A 10,792-nucleotide genomic window follows, 5' to 3' on the forward strand; every position below is an offset into this window, starting at 1 on the left:
ATCAATCTCAACAACTTAATAACCCTATGTTACCAATGTAGGTGATGGTACCTCCGACACCACACCTTGAAATCTATGCAAACCAGTTTTCAATTATTATTTTTTCCCAGGATCTTTCAACTACAATGAGTATGAAATCTTCAAACACCTCTTCAACCTCTTGTTAAACTATTTTTCCTCACCCACTCATTCTTAATCAACAGTCATTCAAACCAAGGAAACAGACAATCGTAGCCACAAAGGCGGTACCGCTTTGCCAGATCTTCAAGTTCTGGGCAATGGATTCAGGAATCCAGAATTTTATAATTATTTCTGTGCACTATTTTATAGCTCCATTCAGGTTTTATAACCTATCCTATGCTACCAGATGTGTGAGTGCGGACATCTTGTAAAAAGTTCTGTAAATAACATTACTTAGTTAACACACCGGGAAGTTCCACATCTTAATACATCGATGAACCTTTGCCACCATGTTAGAATGGAGCATTTTCACAACAACAACATCATCTTTTGCAATTGATGCTCAACCAATAAAGAGAGGTTTGGGGAAGTTTAAAAGTTTGTTTCTCATTAAGAGATTAGTTGATAATGTTGTTTGTTTCATTCCGGTTAGTCAGATCAGATCAATTACAGAAATAATCACAAATATTGGTTAGAACAGGCATAGAAAAAAAAACCAGCATGTTCCATTCAGAATATAGTCCCAATTCTAATCTAAAGGACCTATCCTATCTTATCAAGAACCCATAAAGAGTTTCTTCTGCAAAAGAGCAAGAAGAATTTTGAAGCAAAGTCAGATAACTAAGAAAAGGATCAAACTTTCCATAACGGATAGTTCTGGAGTAATCCAGACAGTTGCAGTAGCAAATGTCTAAATGAGTGTTAGAGAAATCACAGCAGTAGCTATGAACAGCATAAAGACAGAAATTCTCCTCAATCTGCGTAAGGAGAAGTCAAAGAAAATCACCATCAGCAATAGATTATGGTAATTCAAGTTTCGACAATAAAGTGCTAAGGGGCATGTCAGGGTAAAAGTGCATAGAATGCCTTGAGTCTCTGACTAGGAATACATACTATATAGAAAGGCCACTAAACATGTTGCAGAAACAGGTAACTATGTCAGCAGCATCCAATGGAGGAAGATCATTTGATGGTCTGTTGTCTTCTTCCTCGATTTCCATGGTAAACGTCCATGTTGACATGAAGTTATCCAAAGGTGGCTACAACATATCACAAAAAGTTACATCTACGAATATTCTCATGGGAACCTTTTGCAAGGCTACTCTATTAGCTGTATGATGTCCCATTGTGTAACAGTGAGCTGCTCTCTGGAATGAAACGTTTGATTTCTGGTATGTTTTGGTTAGATCACAAAGTGTAAGCTGCATTAAGCATTTTCTTTTCATAAATACGCTTGTTCAGTATGAATATGTGGCAAAGAAAACAATCTAAATACAATGAAGTCATACAATGTGAGAAGAGAAATACATTTTATATGAAACAGCACATTTCATAAAAAGGTCAGGCTGTATAATTCAGTAATAATGTTAATTCACTAGTTATGAAAGGCATTTATTTTTCTTAAAGGGATAAAGAAGAATAGAAGAATAGTGTAGCCTAGCAGTTGGAGAATGATTGTGCTAAAAGCTTTCAGCACAATTAAGCAGTATTTCCATGTTTGTATGTTAATAAAAACACATTTCCTAATGTCTACTTTATTATTCATTACTGTGTTAACGTTATTAAGCACATTTCTATATTATTATGTGGTAAATTTTTCACAAATATTTTTAGCTTCCTCAAGTTCAAGCTGTTCTCTGTACAAGCACCTCTTATAGACCGTAAAATAGCACCATCGATAATAAGAATTTAGGCCACTTTTAAGGTTCACATGATTACCGAATTACCTCTTAGTTCACTAATGGCATTGCAGTTGGGGTGAGGCATGAATATTTCTAAAAACGCCTATCAAATTGAGAGGGTTATCTTGTTTTTTTCGTCCCTTGAAAGCAGTGGGTGGTGAACAGTGGGAACCTGGAATCACTTAGCGTTTTTAAAAAGATCCTCACCCCCAAGTACCACCCATGGCATGCTTCATCATCGGATCCTCGACCACTGCACCAATTCTGAGTGGGTGGGCTCAAAGCAATTTGTAAGCAGAAAACTTAATATAAAAAGATCGCTAATAAAAATTGCCTGAAGCTTTCTCTAATCTATTGTGTAATATGAGTACCTTTGGCAAGGTTAAAAACAGGTATACAAAACATAATGTTATTAGGGTATGTTATGACCCAAACATCAGAGGAAGACATGTTTCAGCCCTGCCTATTGCCACTCATGGTCACTGGGCTTCCCTGAGAGCCACCTCTGCAGCTCGATAAACCCTCACAAACTTACGAAATTGGAAGAAAGGGTTCAGTATGCAACATTACATTCTACAACACCAAAGTCAGTACAGTGATAGCTACGGAGGCACTTAGAAGAGAATATGTGATGAAACAGCAACCTCTGTGGAAACCACGAGGATGTGCCAAAAGATAGTGAAATAGGTCGAGACGGAACCTAGTCAATAAAAAGCGGTCATGAATACTTTTAAGCCCTAAAAGATAAGGCTCAGTGGTTGGGACTGTTTTCAGCGCAATGTACTTACATACGCTAGGCTTACACAGCTGCTTTCCCTCTCTTTCCCTTTCCTTTTCCCACTGGGGTCAGCAGACCACCATGTGTGTGATAGCTTTTAAAAAAGCAGACTTTATTTTTTTTATTGCAGCCCGTTTTTCTTAAAGGAAAACAGGGTGCATCCTGGGGACTCCTTTCCATTTGCGAATGGGTTACCGCCTCCTTCAAGGAGTCGGTAAAAAATGAATGTTTTGCAAAACATTCATACATCCCAATCAGATTCAGTATTTGGAAGGGGTGCCCTAAACACGCCCTTCCAAATACCGAATCGCAAACACAAATTGCGATTCGGCAATTTGTTACCGATTTGCAATTTGTTTTCATACATATGTAAAAGCATTTTTGAGGTCGGAAACAGACCGATCAACCATTTCCGATCAAAAAAATGCTTAATACATGTGGCCCTTAGAGATAGATTTCTTTTTAACTCCTTCTCAACCCATATCTTTCTATCTTCTCTTTTCGGCTGTTGGCAGAGCCTAGACGCCCTCGGTCAGTAATGCGCTATATAAATACAATTTTCATTTCATTTCACGTCCTACAGGGATTTCTTTTAATCCCTATTCTCTGTGTTTTTTAAAATAAAATGTATAATATACAGAATTACCACACTCAGAAACATACATATATGTACAAACCATAAAGTGGGAATTTCCCTATGTTTTTCTGGAGTGAAAAGAAGAAAGACATAGTTATCATTATTCATATAGTGACACATACTTGTGCTATCATGTCCCATATTCTTTATTTATAACCGTGCACTGTGCACGTGTCAAGTCATGCACAATCATGAATCCCCTTCCTTCCATTACTCACTGCTGTAGATACACTAGAGTGAGATCATTTGCACATAATAAAACCCACAATCAGTGTTGTGTAAGTCGCAGTATACACTTGCATGCAAGAGGAACAAGTCCTAAGACCTACACTTCCCAAGTATAATTTATGGTCAGATATCGTCTCAAGGTAGGGGAGACCCTATACGGGAGATCTGAGTCGGTCCGCTATGTCTGAGTCAGTTTTTCTCATCATTCTCATTTGACTAAGAGCAGTTAACTTGTTATTATTTTGTATCTGGATCTATATATATATATATATATATATCTACCACCTGGCTCCCTTTCTCTTCGCTAGGCGCTACTTTTCCTTGGTCGCGTTACTCCTGCGGTTGAGCCGACCGCTAACAATTTACAACAAGTTTTCCCCGATCGGTTTAGTGCATTGCGCTCACAGGTTTAAAGGACAAAACAACAATAAGGATACGCCCACTTGGCTCACTTTAGCTCACAGAAAGGATCCAATCACAAATTCAAGTGTCAAACATACCTTTGCCCACTAGAGGGCAGTACTGACTGTAAAGAATTACAAATGGACTGTTTGTTGAATTGCCCACCGGAGGGCGTTATCCTTCTATTTCCTTCAAAAATGAATAAGGTTTTGGACAAATGTACAACAGCTCATATAAACGGTATTATCCGCTTGTATTTTCTTTTAAAATAATCAAGTTATTAACTTAGTTAATGTTATTGATAAACTACAAGTCCCAGAATGCCAATTCATTGGGGGACGGACTAAGTAACCAAGTGGGCGTATCCTTATTGTTGTTTTGTCCTTTAAACCTGTGAGCGCAATGCACTAAACCGACCGTGATCAAGACAGAGGACGCTGTCGAAACGCGTTGGTTGTTTTTTGCTTTTGATCCCCCATGGATTTATGAAATAAAGAAAGCTTCACGAAAATAAGCGATTGAATTCCGTCTTTTCTGCGACTCCAACCATCCCCGGGATCGGGGAAAACTTGTTGTAAAAAAAAAAAAATATATATATATATATATATATATATATATATATATATATTTATTTAAGAATAGTAACATTTAAGAAAAGTAGTAAATCTGCACCAAAAGAAGTTCTACTTGAATGGATGTAAATTTACTACATTTTGGAATTCAAAAACATTGGCAGTAGTGGGCATGGAAAGTGGCATCAGTCTCAGGTTTACAGGCATAGTAGTGGCAATTAAACACCCAGAGGGTGATGGGATGAATGCTTGCAAATAGTCAAACCAGGTGCAGTATACACCTGCATGCAAGAGGAACAAGTCCTAAGACCTACACTGCCGAAGTATAATTTATGGTCAGATATCATCTCAAGGTAGGGGAGACCCTATACGGGGGCTCTGAGTCGGTCCGCTATGTCTGAGTCAGTTTTTCTCATCATTCTCATTTCACTAAGAGCATTTAACTTGTTATTTTTTATATCTGGATCTTAAATTCTTAAATAAATAAATAAATATATATATATATATATATATATATATATATATATATATATATATATATTCACTGAAAAAACCATAGGTTATAGACCATATATAGTTAGGAATTCGCATTTAAAAAACCTTATTTTACTCACACAAAACCATTGAAATTCCATATATAGTTAGTTGCACTAACTATATATCGCGCACCCGCAATCTACTGCTGATCATGTCACATATTACATCATTCATGACATGGTCAGTGACATCACTGATGACATCACTGATGACAACATCCAGTGACTGTATGTTTCTGTAAAGTTAAAATATGTCTTACATATTGAAGAATGAGTGGATGTATAAGTGTCTGGATGAAGGATTTAGTAGGTGCGTGACTGACTGTATGAGTGAGTGATTAAATGTGTCTCACTGAATGCATGGGTTAGTGACTAAACTGTCTTAATTTGTGCATCATTATGTCTGTTGTGATGTAAACTGCTGCATGTGTTGATCATTAGCTATACGAGAGGCTATATGTGTTATTAATTGGTTGCCCAAGTATTTCTATGGGAGATTGAGTTTGTGTGGGGGTGGCTGGAAGGTGTGTGACTCTATGCATAGATGTGTGAGCAGTTTATTCACTAGGTGTATGAGTTCAAGACTGCATGTGGAAACAGCTACATGGGCAGTTGACTGTGTGCATGAGTGTATTGATGAGTGAATGGATATCTCAATGCTACATGTCATAGTAAGTACATATGTAAAACACAGTACATGTGAGAGTTGGCATATATAAATAACTGTGCATGAGAGCCACTGAATGAGTGAGTGGTTGTATAGATCATTGTGAACTTGTATCAGGGATTGTATAAGAGAGTAAATATGTGTTAGTATATGTTTCAATAAGTAAGGTGTGTTTAACTGTATAGTTGAAGAAATGGAGGTGAGATTGTTTCTTTGCATGACTGACTGGGTGTGTGAGTAACTCCATGGATGAGTGGCAGTGTGTGAGTGTCTGTATACACTGAGTGTATCTAAGGTTATATTAGAGTCTGAAGAGGTTTATCGTATTAGCACAAGAATGATGTCAAATGAGATGTCATCAGTGATGTCATCAGTGATGTCATTTGAGATGTCATCAGTGATGTCATCAGTGATGTCACTGACCATGTCATGAATGATGTAATATGTGACATGATCAGCAGTGGATTGCGGGTGCGCGATATATAGTTAGTGCAACTAACTATATATGGAATTTCAATGGTTTTGTGTGAGTAAAATAAGGTTTTTTAAATGCTAATTCCTAACTATATATGGTCTATAACCTATGGTTTTTTCAGTGAATTTTCAAGGTTTTGTAAATGCTAATTCCTAACTATATATGGTCTATAACCTATGTTTTTTTCAGTGAATTTCAATGGTTTTTTAATAGCAAATATCATAAGCTGTCGAATGTCAAGTACGTGGTAAGTGAAAACATTTTCGTGTTTATGCACACTGATCTGCTTTGAATGGTGCCCCCCCCCCTCATTTCTATTAGGAGTACTCTCTCTTTGCTGATAGTGAAAGGTAGTTAACGCAGGCGTTTGCCCCCGTTGTAATCCGTCGTGCCTGCTTCTCTCTCCATTTGATTGATTGTTATCCAAGTATTTACTGTTTTAGAATTAGTTCTCTTTGGTTCATTCTCTATTTACAAACAAACACAGAGTCGCAATACTCTGTTTAGTCTTTGCAGATAACGAAAAATCGTGTAAAAAAAAAGAAAAGGAATCGAGCAAAATCAGTAGGCCACTAATGGGATCTCTTTTTGACCTCGCTAAAATAGAAACATTAGGAACAACCCCTCATGACAAATACAAAACTAGTGAGATGAACTGAACTCCACACAATGATGGCTGCAAAACAGCTCGGCTCCGCCACCCACCCCGCCCAAAATAACGATAAAGAACGGCTGCCATGATTGGTTGCGGAATGACCACGACGGAGCTACGAAATGGTGCTGCTCTCATGCTAACCCCAGCTTCAGTCTGAAACATCCAGAAACACTGTAGACTACCAATTCGATCAGTTCCGGTAGCGCCCCAATGTAACCCGGTAGAGAAGAACTAGCCCTCCCCTCTTTGACTGATGGTTCTTGTTGCCTGTCCCTTCTGTTGCCATTTAACAGAACTATTTAGCCTGCTGAAAGGGGTTGTGTTCCGACCGCTGGTTGGTGGAGACATTTTGACTATATTCTGTACCTGCGTTGTCGCGTAATGCGTCATATGACGCGCCGCGTTAGCGCATCCGGAAGTCATCCGGGGCGCGCAGCGCGTAACGTAAGCATAACAAGTCATGTGACTTGTTAATAAAACTTTTCATTGGTTCATTTTACTTTTCTTATTGTAATGATGAAAGGCTTGGTCATATGACCTAAAAATTACGCTTTTCATTACTTCCGAACATTATTTTTTCTTAAATATATGTTATAATGTTCCAGGCTAATGTACTTTCCCGGAAATTTTACAACTGTCCTGCAAGTAAAATATATTCTTTTTCCGAGAAAAAGAGCGTTTCTTCGTCCCATGACGGAGCCGTTGAGCAAAAGAGGGTCGACCTGCTGTCTTAGTCGCCGATACGCCTGAATATGAGATTCTTATCGATCACTTTATGTTGCAGGAATAGAAAACACAACAGCCCTTGACCATTTATCTTTACTGCGTTCCTTCGTATTATACCTTTTACCCTTCATGTAATTTGTCTGCTTTATTTCACTTGCCTTTTAATGATTCTAAAACAGTCACTATTATTAAAAACTTTACCAATGTATATACTACTACCATGTTTTCTTTTAAAAACCTTTATTGTGAAAATGTCATTATACAAATACGAGCCTATAACCACGTGGGCCTGCCACAGAGCAAACTGTAATCGTATATGATGAATAGACATTTACACTGTAGAGGAACGTAACGGGCGGGCCATTAGGTTGCAAGAACTAAGGTGTCTAACAGTTACGGAATCGGTGGACGTACATTTTATAATTAAAATACGACAGGGCCAGTTACAATAAAATTATCTAGATATACATTTGCGGGCAAGTACCATGGGTGACGTTAATTCGAACTTTCAACAGTACAGTAATCAATAACACATCAGAACTTAATATCAATAGGGATGTCGAAATAGTCAATCAATTCTCGTCCCCGCCCGCCATGTGCTTCAAAACTGCATACGTATCTCGTGATTTCAAGGTTCTGCAACCAGTACACAACAAGGAGTTACGAGTCCCATTTATTCCGGCGCCATTTTGGGAGAGGACGGGCAGGTCCAGGATATAGTCAAAATGTCTCTACCAACCATCGACTATGATGATGTTCATATGCTGTATTTATTAGAGTAACACTCATCTGTCCACATGAAATTAATTTGCCACAATCTAAACATGTCATTTTAATCTTTCCAAAGTTCTTCTAAATATTTGGGACCGTTTCCCTTGCCTCTGAAGCTCTCAGTGCCACTTCTTTGATGAATGTACTAGCAGGTCAGGGGTTCTCCTCCAAATCTCTCTTTTATGCAGCACTATAATTAATTGGTGCCACCTCTCCATATGACGATGCATGGTATAGTTACCACAACTATATTTTTTTTCGGTTCCTCTGGAGAGTTCATCGTGGCAGATGAAGCGTGTAACGTACCGGGCATTTACCTTTTTTTGCATGTACAGGAAAGGAAAAAAAAATCGAGCGTCCGAGTTCTAAGGTGTCCCAGGGCCATTTTAGTGGACCAGGCCCAAATCCAAAGAACAGGCCGCCATTTTGAGAGTCCTCTTGCAGCCGCCTGTCGCTGTAGCATCAAGAGCAGCCGAAACTCAGCTGAATGGCAACTGAAACGGTAAAGGGGCGCCCCACTACAGCAGACGAGCCTCCACCTAGGAAGGCCCATTCACGCCGGTTCCCCCCCCCTTCGGGCACCCCACGCCGTTATTCGGAGCAGTATTGTAGGATGGCCACACCAGTGCGGCAACTTGCTAGACATCACCTCGGTGGTAACCGAATCTCAACGCCTTGTGGTGTCTTCTATTCAAAAAACATTGTTATGCTGCCTTCGACCTATTCGCCGCAAGTGCGCACACAACTCAACTGCATAGCTTGCTAGACACCACCTCGGTGCCATCCGGATCTTGGAATCTCAGCACCTTTTGGTGTCTTCTCTTCAGAAAATATTGTTGCGCTGCCTTTGGCCCCATTCGCACATCAGTCCGCTACTGACGCCATCTCACAGGCTAATGGGGCGCCCCACGCCGACTTTCAGCATTGTAGAATGACCACACCAGTACAGCAACTTGCTAGACATCACCTCGGTGCCATCCGAATCTTGGCATCTCAACGCCTAGTGGTATCTTCCATACAAAAAATATTGTTACGCTGCCTTTGGCCCCATTCGCACATCAGTCCGCAACTTAGACATCACCTCGGTGCCATCCGGATCTTGGCATCTCAGCGCCTTGTGGTGTCAGTCAGAAAATATTGTTGCGCTGCCTTTGGCCCCATTCGCACATCGGTCCGCTACTGACGCCATCTCACAGGCCAACGGGGCGCCCCACGCCGACTTTCAACATTGTAGGATGGCCACAGAAGTGCGACAACTTACTAGACACCACCTCGGTGCCATCCGGATCTTGGCGCGTTGTGCTGCCTTCGGCCTATTCGCACATCGGTCCGCTACTGACGCCATCTCACAGGCCAACGGGGCGCCCCACGCCGACTTTCAGCATTGTTGGATGGCCACACCAGTGCGGCAACTTACTAGACACCACCTCGGTGCCATCCGGATCTTGGCGCGTTGTGCTGCCTTCGGCCTATTCGCACATCGGTCCGCTACTGACGCAAACTCACAGGCCAACGGGGCGCCCCACGCCGACTTTCAGCATTGTAGGATGGCCACACCAGTGCTGCAACTTGCTGGACACCACCTCGGTGCCATCCGGATCTTGGCGCGTTGTATTGCCTTCGGCCTATTCGCACATCGGTCCGCTACTGACGCCGCCTCACGTGCCAACGTATTTTCTACGCATTTTATACCCTATGCCGCATAACAGGTCATGTGACTTGTTTATAAAACTTTTTATTGGTTCATTTTACTTTTGGTTTCCTAATGATGGAAGGCTTGATCATATGACCTAAAAACAACACTTTTCATTGGATGAAAACTTTTTTTTTTTTCCCAAACGATGAAAGCCCCACCTTGTTTCTGGATGTTTCAGACTAAACTGGCGTCAGCATGAGAGCACCACCATCTCGTAGCTCCATCGTGGTCATTCCGCGAGCAATCATGGCAGCCGCTCCCCACCAGAAGCCTGCAGGAGTCGGGGCCCCCAAAACTTTTGATGAATTCTCAAGGCGGAGGGGACGCTTTCGAGAATGGGGTCCAAGACCTAGCAGACAAGCGTCCGATTTCCAAGGTGTCCCAGGGCCATTTCAGTGGACCAGGCCCAAAAAGGAAAGAGCCTGCCGCCATTTTGAGAGTCCTGTGACAGCCGCCTATCGCTGCACCGCAAGAGTGGGCGCAACTCAGCTGAATTGCGGCTTTTGACACAGTGGACCAAAAACAGACGGAATGGCAACTGAAACGGTAAAGGGGCGCCCCACTACAACAGATGACACTCCACCTGGAGAGGCCCGTTCACGCCGCCTCCCCCGGGGCGCCCCACGCCGTTATTCGGAGCAGCATTGTAGGATACCAAAACCAGTGCGGCAACTTACTGGACATCACCTTGGTGCCATCGTTCTGCTGCCTTGGAACTATTCGCACAACAGTTTGCTACTGATGACCCACCCCCCGCGACGCCCCACGCCGTTATTTGCTGGGTGGC

The sequence above is a fragment of the Lissotriton helveticus genome, chromosome 4_1, assembly GCF_964261635.1.
Source record: "Lissotriton helveticus chromosome 4_1, aLisHel1.1, whole genome shotgun sequence".
In the NCBI taxonomy this organism is placed as follows: Eukaryota; Metazoa; Chordata; class Amphibia; order Caudata; family Salamandridae; genus Lissotriton; species Lissotriton helveticus.